Source organism: Schistocerca piceifrons, chromosome 8, assembly GCF_021461385.2.
Source record: "Schistocerca piceifrons isolate TAMUIC-IGC-003096 chromosome 8, iqSchPice1.1, whole genome shotgun sequence".
Classification (NCBI taxonomy): Eukaryota; Metazoa; Arthropoda; class Insecta; order Orthoptera; family Acrididae; genus Schistocerca; species Schistocerca piceifrons.
In genome coordinates this window covers 374,185,679-374,198,813 of record NC_060145.1, presented here as the reverse complement: position 1 = coordinate 374,198,813, position 13,135 = coordinate 374,185,679, and the positions used below count along the sequence as shown (strand labels likewise).

Below are 13,135 nucleotides of genomic sequence, written 5' to 3'. Positions count from 1 at the left end.
TGTATGTTGTATACAATCATTTGCCTTATATCAACTGTATATTGTATAAATCACCATACGATTAAATAAATAAGAGTTAGACGTTTCCTTAGTGTCACATTATCACTTCCTTTCATTAATTTGTATGGTAATATGGCGCGCCAGTAAAAATGGAAGTTTCATTTCCAGTCATAAAACAAACTAATGCCTAGACACTTTATTTACAAAGTGTATGAATTTCGTTTACAAAAATTAGTCGATATGTACAGTGAAAGCAACAGCACATTTTTCACAATTCTGTCCGTAGCGCCGTTGAAGACCAGCCAGGTGTCCGTAATGCGAGGACCCTCTGACGGTGCAGGGCGCCTGGCTGCCGGGGAGTCTGAGGATGCCACCCGCAGGCGTTTGTGGCGCAGCTGCTGTCTCCGGTAAATTAAACTGAGCCAAGGGCAGATACGGAATTGTAAAGGTGCAATGAAACTCCTTCAGAATTCCTGAGAACAAAAATTACATTTTCACTTACTTGCATATCACACAGCACAATTATGAACAGAATCTGCGGATTTCTACTGTTAGTATTAAAAGAAGCAAATAATTACTACGTGCTCTGTTAAGTACACTGTTTCGATTATTCACACCAACATTAGCATATTTATATACCAGACACATTTCTAAAGATGGCAACCAGAGTAGCTGGAAAGAAAAACATGGGCATAAAGAAGATAACTACGAAGAATCCTTAGGTAACACAACAAATGTTTCAGTTGATCGATGAAAGAAGAATGTACAAAACTGTTCAGGAAAAATCACTCATAAATGAAATAAATAGGAAGTGTAGGGAATATTATGTGAGATGGCTGAATGAAAAGTCTCAAGAAATCGAAAAAGAAATGATTGTCGGAAGGACTGACTCAGCGTACAGAAAACTCAAAACAACCTTTGGCCATAGTAAAAGCAAGGGTGGTAGCACTGAGAGTTCAAGGGGAATTATACTGCTACATGCAGAGCAGAGAGCAGATAGGTGGAAAGAGTACACTGAAGGCAGATGACGGCGATGACTTATCTGATTATGTGATAGAACAAAAAACAGGAGTCAATGTAGAAGTGATAGGGAAACCAGTATTAGAATTAGAATTTGAAAGAGCTTTGGAAGGCTTTAAATCAAATAAGGCAGGAGGAATAGAAACATTCCATCGCAATTTCTAAAATCTTTGGGGAAGTGGTAACAAAACGACTATCCAAGGCGGTGTGTGGAATATAAGAGTCCGGTGATATACTATCTGGCTTTCGGAAGAATATCATCCACACAATTCCGAAGGTTGCAAGACCCGACAAGTGCGAGAATTATTGCACATTCAGCCTTACAGCTCATGTATACAAGTTGCTGACAAGAATAATATACAAAATAAAGAAAATTAAGGACATGTCAGATAACGATTAGTTTGACTTTGGGGAAGTAAAGGCACCATAGAGGCAGTTCTGACGTTGCTGTTGATAATGGAAGCGTGACTGAAGAAAAATCAAGACAAGATTTGTTGGCGTGGAGGAAGCGTTCAATTACGTCATATGATGCAAGATGTTGGAAACTCTGAGGAAAAAGGGGGTAAGCTATACGGAGAAACGGGTAATATACAATATGTACAAGATAGTGAAAAATACGAGTGGAAGATCAAGAACGAAGTGCTCGGATTAAAAAGGGTGTAAGACTGGGATGTAGTCTTTAACCGCTATTGCCCCACCTACACATCGAAGAAGCAATGATAAAAGGAATGTTCGAGAGTGGAATTAATATTCATGGTGAAAGGATTTCGATGATAAGATTCGACGATGACATCAGTATCGTCAGTGTAAATAAAGAAGAATTACATGATCTGTTGAATGGAATGAACGGTGTAATAAGTACAGGATATAGGCTGAGAGTAAATCGAAATAAGACGAAAGTAGTGAGAATTATCAGAATTGAGAATAGAGAGAAACTTAACATTACAATTGATGATCACGAAGCAGATAAAGCTAAGGAACTGTGCTACCTAGGCCGCAAAAAAACCATGACGGACGGAGCAAGGAGGAGATAAAAAGCAGACTATCACCGGCAAAAAGTACCTTCCTGACCGAGAGAAGTATGCTAATATCAAAATTAGGCCTTAATTTGAGGAAGAAATTTCTGAGAATCTATGTTTGGAGCACAGAATTGTATGGTAATGAAACATGGATTGTGTGGAAAACTGGAACAGAAGAGAATCGAAGCACTCGAGTTGGGTGCCTTAGGAGAATTTTCAAAACTAGGTGGACTGATAAAGTAAGGATTCTCCAGAGAAGCTGCGGGGAAAGGAATATACGAAAAACACAGATAAGAAGAAGTGACAGGATGGTAAGACATCTGTTAAGACGTCATAAAATAACGTCCATGACATTAGACGCAGCTGTAGCGGGTAAAAGCTGTAGACAAAATCAGAGATTGGAATACGTAAAGCAGATAATTGAGGACTTAAGTTGCAAGGGCTAATCTGATATGATGAAGTCGGCACAGAAGAGAAATTCGTGGCGGCCCACATCAAACCAGACAGGAGAGTGATGACTCAAAAAGAAATAAGATAGGAAGCATCTTCTGCATTGTAGCTTTTGTGCTAGCTCTGGCATTACAAAGTAGGGGGACTACTTTTTTTTTTTTCAAGGTCCGATCAGTCGCGAAATTAAAACCACACTGAAAATTCGACGGAGCTATACGCAGATGTGTCGTGGAGTATCATTAGTAGGCCTGTCGATTGTATCTCGTGGCACTTTTCAGTTCTGAGACTGAGTGAGCACATAAAGATCCGTAGAAGAATAGTGCCTCCTACCATGTGTAAAGTGTATGCAGTCATTCGATTTCATCACGCTGAGGGGTTCCGCCTGATTTCATGCAGCCCACCTAACGTGACTCTATTGCGTGACAGCAAACTTCAGCAACGGTGCAGGGACTTTGAAACAGGACGTACAGACATTCGTGATGCAGGCGGTCAGGGAAGGTGGCGAGTGTTAACAGATGGTCTCGCTCAACGAGTGGATCAGGCGATACGTGAATTTCGTCTACGAAGGGCAATGCAGAACAAGCGAAGAGGAATGTTCCCATCAGGCATTGTCCTTCTCCTTGAGAATGGTCTGCTGCATACTGCAGCTGCAACAAAGATGCTCCTGCAGCGTTTTTTGTGGAAAATGTCTGATCACTCACTATACAGCGCGGACTTGGCTCTTTGCTCACTTTAACTGCTTGCTACGATGACAGCATTGTTGCATAAGCATCGAACTGCAGACCAGCGTAGTGAATTGGAGGAGAACACAGGTGGCTACCATCTATGAGGAGGATGTTAGAAATTTGGTACAGCGCTACGACTGATGTCTAAGTCGGAACAGCAACTGTATAGAGAAGTAGATGGAAAATGTAGCTAAATGCTGCAAATAAAATATTTCTATAAACGCTTGGCATTGTCTGCTGGAGAGCGATCACGAATTCTGTCTAAAGAAGGCTTCAGATATAAAGTTTGTTCTTGCCTTGATAGCATAGAGCTACACTCTTACTAGTTTCGGCTGCGCTAAAGTGCCATCCTCAGATTCTCTGTATGCAGCTTGATTTCATAAGCTGTAACCTGAAGATCTGAAGGTTGCAGCTTAGGCGTGCCGAAACTAGTAATACCGTGTAACTACATGCGATCAAGACAGTAAAACATCATATCTGAAGATTTCTTTACATTACAACATTTTTCATTTACACCATGGTTTCCATTACGTGTCCGATCGGACACCGAAAACAGCTCTCGCACAACCGACAATGTGTGTAAAGCATGTAATCTAAAACTGGACAAAATTGCAGGAGGAATCCAAAATTGGTACAAGATTTCTGTAATTTAATGGATAGCACGTTCTGTACAGAGCTATGTATAGATACAATCTTCTTAACTGCCATTATTATGTAGATTATGTCTGAGACAGAATCGGCACTACTTTGAAAAGAAGGTGATTTCAAAATGAACTAAATATCCAAAACCCAGGATTTTGAAATACCCACGAAGAAAACTAAGAAGAAGATTTTCATTGGAAACGACTTTCTCACTAGAAAGTAACAAATTAATGACATTATTTCAGCATTATTTTTTAATTTCTCAATGGACTTTTCCGACTAGAATAGGTAGAGGACCAACTGCAGATAAAAGCGTCAAAATTCGGTGATACGCAGGATAGATAAACGAAGAAAGAAAAGTCGACGGATACCATACCTAACCTCAAATAACAATAGCCTACCAATACTGCTATGATAGGGGGAACAACATCACGTGGGATACTTCTGCTCCATGGTGTATTCTTGTGCTGCATTGTGTATTCTTGTCTAGCATGGTATATTCGAAACAGAATATCTGCGTTTCGCCAGCAGAGGCTGTCAGTTAAGAAAACCTATAGTCTATTGTAATTTCAGTTCTTTTGGAAAGAACTTCAATACGTGAATAATAATCCTTCCTCTTCTCGAGAAATCTTCCCTAACGGGCTAGGGCTGTGGTTAGCACAATGGACTCGCTTTCGGGAAGACGACGGTTCAAAACAGCTTCTGGCCATCCAGATTTAGGGTTTTCCGTGATTTCCATAACTCGTTTCAGGAAAACGCTGGTACGGTTCTTTAGAAAGGGCATGGCCCATTTCCGTCTCCAACCTTGAAACAATCCGAGAAACAATCGAAGCTTGTGTATGACACGTCTCTAAAGATGGGACCTTAAACCCTAACCTTTCTACCTTCTTTTATTAGAGCAATCCTAAAAACTAACTCTCAGCAGATATAGCATGAGGGCCTGCTACCTCTACAGTGTCACGGTTTTATTAGAAAAAAGTACCATAGAAGGCTAAGATCAGGTTTCTTAGAGGAGGAAACCGTTTTAACACCCAAGCTCAAAAACAATTACAAATACTTTGTAACTCTCTGAGTTAAAATAAAGTCCACATAGTACAAGAATGGAAAATAAACATATTACAAGAATAATTGATAAGAGACAACTTAAATGCTGTAAATCAAGGGATGGACAAATCTGTAAATAATAATGTGATAGGTAAAATAGAGTTGACATTGGATCCAACTCTCCTCAAATTCTTTTGACTCTATTTATGCCTATATTCATTGAACCGCTAATGGTGTGTGATGGAGGGACAGATTTAGAAAAACACCCTGGAGGAGCAGTCGCTCTCACGGGTTAGCTGGTCTTCCAGACAACAGACAATCTCCAGACCACATGAATTTGCAAATCAGACACCACTTTGGCAGAAGTCTACTTGATTGCTGAAGCATCAGAAGCTTACCAGTTGTAAATCATGTTTGCCTTTTCCAGCAAAAGTCTTCACTAGTTTCAGTCCCCATGTCAAGTGTGCTTTTTTGTTCTTTGATTTCTTTTAAGACGTATAAATACAACACTTATAATCTGAGAACAAGTAATAGACAAATCAGTCTATTTACCACCGTAAAAATGTTTGAGAAAACGCAAGCCGTTACGGACAAGTTTTGCTGATGCATTATTTGTCCGCTATGTGTCAAAATGAAATAATAACCACTGTTAACTATCGTGTCTCTTCACAAGGAATTTAAAAGAAATTTGCCTCCCTTCACAAGTCGTATCGACGTGAACACACGTCTTCAATTACAGACAGAACACAGATTGGGGCAGGAGGGTGAATAGGAGACTGATAACCTTTGAATGTTTAGTCTCGTCAGACCTACGATCAGCAGTAGTCTTCCTATTAACTTTGGCCATTCATTATAGATCACCATTTCAGTTTTAATACTCTGATATGAGTTAATCTTCTCACTCACGTACGATACATACATATTCTAAAGGCCGCTGTCGTGTCGCTGCACCTAAACTCTCCTGTCATTAATCGTTGCTTGCAGTTTCATCTAATTGTCACAATCTATCTTCTTCTCGACGGAATCCATATACGTCACTTTCTTTTCTAGCACTTTCTGTTCAAGAATATTAATAATGGAGGTGTTGTGTCTGGTGACATGAGCAATAAACTTTATTTTTCTATTTTGCATCTCCTTCATTAATCGTCTCTTTTCGCTGACTTCCCTCTAGACTTCCAGGTTGGTTTTTCTTTCCGTCCTGCTCGTTCTTGTCATTTCCCGCTATATCTACAAGTCAGCAACTGCAAGTAGATTTTTCTCCAATTCAACCATAGTCCAACCTTCACTTGCATAGAACTATGCAAGGAGATGATTTTGCAGAAGATTTTCTCACATCATTATTCATAAATTTTCTGATTTAAATGTTTTTTCTTGGTAATAAACGTCTGTTTTGCCAATGGGATCCTCTTCTTCACTTCTATTAAAGATCAGTTGTCCTCTGTGACTGTACTAACGAAATAACAAAACTGTTTCACCTGACCAATTCTGTCACCAACTATTTTTACATTGGTTTTAGTTTCTCCCATATTTTTTTCCTTACAGCCGCTACGGTTGTTTTCCGTATGTTCAATTTTAATTTCGATAGTCTGAGAGTGTCTGATACGACTTCCAACATTCTATTCATTTCTTTTTCGGAATCTGCAACTATCAGGATGCCATCAGTAAATATAATACAATATTTCCTTTCATTCCTTTTATTCCTTTTGTCTTCTCCTTCATGATCTGATTAGCTTCCTCAATGAACACATTAAATAAATATGGCGGTAGGGGACATCCTTGTCTAACTCCTTTTCTAAGTATCGCCTCTTCCTCTTTGAGCTTTGGTTCTGATACAGTTCATTAATCATTCTTCTATCCTTCATCTCATTTCTTTTCATAATTCTGAACAGCAACTCCGAGTTCACACAGCCAATGAAGGTGACATAAGTTCTTACGTTCATATCCGCCCTTCTCTCCAATAGCACGCCCAAGACCGAAATTGTCTCTCTTTTGCGCTGCCTTCTCTCAATCTCAATTGCTCTTCTCCAGTACACTGACAACTGACTACTTTTCCTTTTATCTTATTGTTAACTGTATTAATATTTTGTAAGCATGTGATAACGTTGACAGTAGTGTATAGTTATTGGTTCTTTCAACGGCCTTTCCTATTTTGGACGTGGTACTTGTTCTGCATTATGTGAACTCTTCTGTCATGATTGCTCTTTCGTAGCAGTCAGTCATTACTCTGAATAATTTATCTTTCGTGCTGTTACCTAAATTTTTCATTAATTCTGCAGGAATGTCGACAACACCAGTTACTTCTCCTCCTTTATGGTTTCAAAGGACATGTTCAAATTCATATCTCATGCAAGAAAGGCCACACATTTCTATTTAACACGCGTTTATGTCTTCAGTTAGATTACTCCTATTGTTGATATCTTTACCGTCGCACACTACTTCCATGTATTCTTTCCAACAGCCACATCTCTTAATTCTTTATTAATACCACTCCCTCTGATTTTTCACCACTACGGATTTAGTTCCAGGTTTGAACAGTTCCATTTTCTAATAAACGTTATCCTGTTTTCCCTTTTTCTGGTCTTCTTCTATCTCTTCAGCGTTTCTTTTGGTCCATTTCTGTTTTTCTTCCCTGCATTTGTTTGTGATGTGATTTTCAGTCCTTCCGTAATCATCAACATTGTTTTCCTTCCTGAGTTTATTTCTTTCATGAATCAGGTTATGTATGTCTTCTGTCATCTTAGGATTTCTAGGTTCAGTTTCCTTTTTGCTAAAAACTCATTTGTTGCTACAGTTATGTTATTCCTATCTTGATATTATTCTGTCAGTTCCAGCAGCTATTTTATTGGTTCTTTCTACAAAAACCATCTTTATTTCTTCTTGCCGTGCGGAGTGGCCGCGCGGGTAGAGGTGCCATGCCACGGACTGCCTCTCTCAGGCATGGGTGTGTGTGTGTTGGTCTTAGCGTAAGTTAGTTTCAGTAGTGTGTAACTCTAGGGACCGATGACCTCAGCAGTTTGGTCCCTTAGCTCACACACATTTGAATATTTTATTGCTTCATCTTTCAATTCTTCTACTTTCCATTTCTTTTTGACAAACCTCTCGGTTCTTTTAAACTTTATATAGCACTGGAAATGAAAATGAGCGTTTGGCATCATTGGCTGGGAGGCCCCTTACGGGGCAGGTGCGGCCGCCTTGGTGCAGGTCTTATTACATTCGACACCACATTGGGCGACCTGCGCGCCGGATGGGGATGAAATGATGATGAAGACAACACAACGCCCAGTCCCTGAGCGGAGAAAATCCCCAACCCATCCGGGAATCGAACCTGGGTCCGTAGGACGGCAATCCGTCACGCTGACCACTCAGTTAGCAGAGCGGACTATACAATGCACTTGGATAATGAGAGTGTGTGACTACTATCAATGTCTGGACATGAGCCCTGGCTTGATCTGATTCCGGTGCCTTTGCTTCATAAGTACATAATATAAATGAAATCGTCTTTTCCCTGGGGCCTCCCATGTGCACCTTCCAAGCGGAACTTTAAATACCGTGTTTGTAATAACTATACAACTTTGATTACAGAAATCTACCAAATTTTGCTTCATATATTTCTTCCAAGCCAAAATTTCCTACTGTTTTATTGCTTGTATGGGATTCTACTACTGCGTTAAAATCACCCATTACTGCAACATCTTCTTTTAATAGCTCTTCAGTATCTCCATACATAGTCTCCACTTTTTCCACGTTATATGCCGATGTTGGGGAATTCGTCTGAATTATTACCAAGTGTGCAGGTATGCTATTTATTTTTACCATCATTAACCAGTAGCTGACGTGGTAAGTATTAAAAACAATATGTCGTCATTTTTCTCTCATTACAATTGCCGCTCCATGCTTTCGTCTTCTCTCACCGCCACTGTAAATTATTCTAAACTTATTACTGTAGAAATATTCATTTCCGTTCAATATTGTCTTACAAAGACATAACATATCTGTGTCTTTCTCCCTCGTCTGGTCTTTCACTTCATCCAGTAGCGTTCATATATTCCATGTTCCAATTTTCATCGATCTTAGGGGGATTTCACTTGATGATGACCCGAGAGGACCTCTCAGCTCTCCTGACTTGTCTTGGTTCAAATGGTTCAAATGGCTCTGAGCACTATGGGACTTAACTTCTGAGGTCATCACTCCCCTAGAACTTAGAACTACTTAAACCTAACTAACCTAAGGACATCACATCCATGCCAGATGCAGGGTTCGAACCTGCGACCGTAGCGGTCGCGCGGTTCCAGACTGTAGGGCCTAGAACTGCTCGGCCACCCCGGCCGGCACAGGTCTTGGGTTTCGAGATCTGTGATCAGTGGTTAATTCCTTATTAACTTCAATTTTCGTTGTTGCGTCCTACGAGGAGCGTTCAATAAGTAATGCAATTTTTTTCTCGACCAATTTCTGTTTAAATAATCCAGAATTTTCTGTGGAACACCCTACAATATTCCCACTCGGGCCCCTGCAGTTTCATGAAGTTCCGATAGGTGGCGACGTCGTACGTAATCTTGAAAATAACGTCTGTAAAGCAGGTGCGTTCCAATGGGAAAGCTGTCTCTGTGTTTCTTTTGGTGAGAAACCAGAGCATCGCAAATATTCATAGACGCTTGCAGAATGTCTACGGAAACATGGCGAGTAGCTGGGCGAGCCGTCGTTCATCATCACAACAACGCTGCGCAAACATGTCCGATCTCCCACGTGCCGTCCGGCTGCCCCCGGTGTGACTCCCGCAACGCTGGAACTTGTGGACACTTCCATTCGAAATGATCGACAGATCAAACACCTCGTTGCTCAACAGCACCTCTCTGTTGGTAGTGCTGACACTACTCCTCTACCAGTTGGGGTACCCAAAGGCATGGTCCCACTGCGTTCCTCTCCGCATAACACGACCATCTGCGAGGATTGCTCACGCGTTACAAGGCTGATCGTCACATTATTTTGTCAACCATCCTCACACACGGATAAACACGGGTTGATCACTTTGAACCGGTAAAAATCGACAATCCAAGATTAAAGTCGCAACATCAGCTGGCAAAGTCATTGCGATGGTTTTCTGGGTCTCTGAAGAGGTTATTCTGATGTCCTGTCTCACGGTGCAATGATCAATTCGAAATTGTACTGTGCTACCGTCAGGAAAACGATGAACGACTTCGGCGTCTTCGTCCCTACAAAAATGCGAACAAACGTCTCCTTCTCCATGACAACCTAAGACCTCGCTCAAGTTTGCACACCAGAGAGTAGTTCACAAAACTTCATTGAACTGCTCTTCCTCATCCACTCTACAGCCTGGATCTCGCACCATCCGACTTCTATCTGTTCCGCCCAATGATGCGCGCAATCAGCAGGAGGCACCATATGTGAATGATGAGGAGGTTATAGATGCAACTAGACGTTCGCTCCAACGTCGACCAATAAAGTGTGTAAGGTTTTGAGGACAGAACAACTACTGTGCAAGCTGTAAATGTTTTTGGTTTCATGTTGCAATGTTATCACAGAAATACATGCGTTTACACAGTTCACAATGTGACAACGTTACGACAGTTGTCAAACGTACACCTCTCGTTCTCAGAAAGTGAAATAATCCTAAACACAACAATAATAAATTTTAACTAGAAGTTTCTGCACAAAATTATTCTTGCGACTACGCCAAGATGTTGGCCAGTACTACAATAAATCATACGATTCCGGTTCAAGGTTCGGTACTATTTAGGATGAGAATCAAGTCTACAGAGGATGATTAGTTTTGTGACAATTTGAGCAAAAGATTACCCAAGGTCGCTGGAGTTCACAGTGGACGCAAGTTGGTGAACCAACATGTTTACACCATCGCTGCGATGAGCTGTTGTCTGCATGGCTGCTCTCGCCCTCTGAAGTTCCTATAAATAATTAAACCTTTGCTGATTTTTCCAGCAGAAACTCTATATATGTTTCTCATTATGCGAGAAAAAAATGTACTCATCCCTAGTCTTGGAATATGGCGATATGCACTCGCATGGCTGGAGCAGCATGCATATTAAAATGCCCTCTCAATCCTCACAAGAACAATGAATTAACTGTCTCCCCACTTGGGTTCTTTCGCTCTCCTTGTCACGGCTTTTTTCGACCAATAGGAGCGTTCCTCTTATTTTGTGGAAACTCTCTCTGCCAATCGCAAGGACCCTACCATTAAATTTTGTTCCGCCAATTGGACGTTCTGTGCCCACTCCAGGCGCCTAAAAGTTACATGCTTACATCACATGTGTACCACTCGCTGTTCACGAGATCAACTGTGCCAGAGGTTTTGTTTCTATCCATTTGGAATTCCGAAACACAATTAACATAAAGCTTCTTTCTGTCCTACTTCAGATGGCCCGTTACTTGCTCTCCGCCGGCCGCGGTGGTCTAGCGGTTCTAGGCGCTCAGTCCGGAACCGCGCGACCGCTACGGTCGCAGGTTCGAGTCCTGCCTCGGGCATGGATGTGTGTGATGTCCTTAGGTTAGTTAGGTTTAAGTAGTTCTAAGTTCTGGGGACTTATGACCACAGATGTTGAGTCCCATAGTGCTCAGAGCCATTTTCGACTTGCTCTCCAGTATGCGTCACCTGTCGGGTCGCTGACTCCTGCTGCGGGATGCCCTGTAAGAGCTTTCTGTGGTGCCTCCCACGGTGAGGCCTCTGCTTCTGGCTGCACCTGCTTCCACACAAAACGTTTCCTCTCGCTGCTTGTTTCACTTCCTGCTCATTGGCATGCATTATGTGGGAGTGGTGTGTTTATACCATGGATTGAGCGTCATCCCTTTTGCATTACATATTTATAGGTAAATCTGCTCATTACTGCCAAAGTAAGTTACGTGTCATATTCACCTTCCCGTTACGATGTATAAAACTCTTAAATAGGGTGCAAAATTGAGATTCATTTATTCTGCCACCTTAAAAAAGTGGTACCATGAGAGCACATGGGCCCCCCAGTAGGGTGGCGTAAGGCCATCGCACTGAATGCAGATTATGTTGAAAAATAGTGTTTTGTAGCCAAAAGAGCGGGCAATAATATAGTGTATTGTTATCCTGATTAAAACCAACCGGCTTTCAGAAAAAAATGTGTTACATTACTTATTGAACGCCCCTTGTACTTGGGATGTCCTTAATATCTGCAACGGAATTGATTTCTCATGCTTCCTCCATTCTATGCTGTTGACCAAGTTGCTTTGATACATCTACCTTAATGGAAGATTCCTCATCCCAAGGAGCAAAGCATGGCCTGACCTCAATCCGCTGATTCGCCCTCAGAGGAAGCTGCTGGTGACATTAAAGGGAACCACTGTTTAAGTCGCTTTCTTTGACAGAGAGAGGTTACAGTGGCTGAATCTTCGCCCGAACCCACCAAAGTGAAAAATCGAAAAAAAGAGCTTGTGTACTTTAAGGGAAACATTTTACAAAAGTTTGTTACAATTGAAGAAAACGAAATTTATGATTGTTGTTGTTGTGGTCTTCATTCTGAAGACTGGAGACTGGTTTGATCCAGCTCCCCCCCGCTAGTCGATTCTGCAACCCACATACACTTCATAGCAGTCAAACCTTGGTCTCCGTATGTAAGTTATAACCTGTCCAAAAATACTTTCCTCCATTACCAAATTAATTATATATATTACCAAATTAATTATATATACATATATATATATATATATACTAGAACTGACATGTGATTACATTTTCAAGCAATTTGGGTGCATAGAACCTAAAAAATCAGTACCCAGAACAACCACCTCTTGCCGTAATAACGGCCTTGATACGCCTGGGCATTGACTCAAACAGAGCTTGGATGGCATGTACAAGTACAGCTGCCCATGTAGCTTCAATACGATACCACAGTTCATCAAGAGCAGCGACTGGCGTATTGTGACGAGCCAGTTGGTCGGCCGCCATTGACCAGACGTTTTCAGTTGGTGAGAGATCTGGAGAATGTGCTGGCCAGCGCAGTAGTCGAACATTTTCTGAAGCGAGAAAGGTCCGCACCGGACCTGCAACATGCGGTCGTGCATTGTCCCGCTGAAATGTAGGGTTTCGCAGGGATCGAATGAAGGGTAGAGCCACGGGTCCTAACACATCTGAAATGTAACGTCCACTGTTCAAAGTGCCGTCAATGCGAACAAGAGGTGACCTAGACGTGTAACCAATGGCACCCCATACCATCACACCGGGTGATACACCAGTAT

At 41.5% G+C, this 13,135-nt stretch overlaps 1 protein-coding gene across 1 annotated transcript in view; it reads right to left on the bottom strand.

Annotated features, from left to right (window-relative positions):
* Window positions 1–225: 225 nt before the first annotated feature.
* LOC124711691 (arginine-glutamic acid dipeptide repeats protein-like) overlaps window positions 226–13,135 on the bottom strand; it is a 44,335-nt gene continuing 31,425 nt past the window's right edge. The window contains exon 6 of the mRNA XM_047241890.1: window positions 226–473. The gene's annotated coding sequence lies outside the window, so the exon portion shown is untranslated. The remainder of the gene's footprint in view (window positions 474–13,135) is intronic.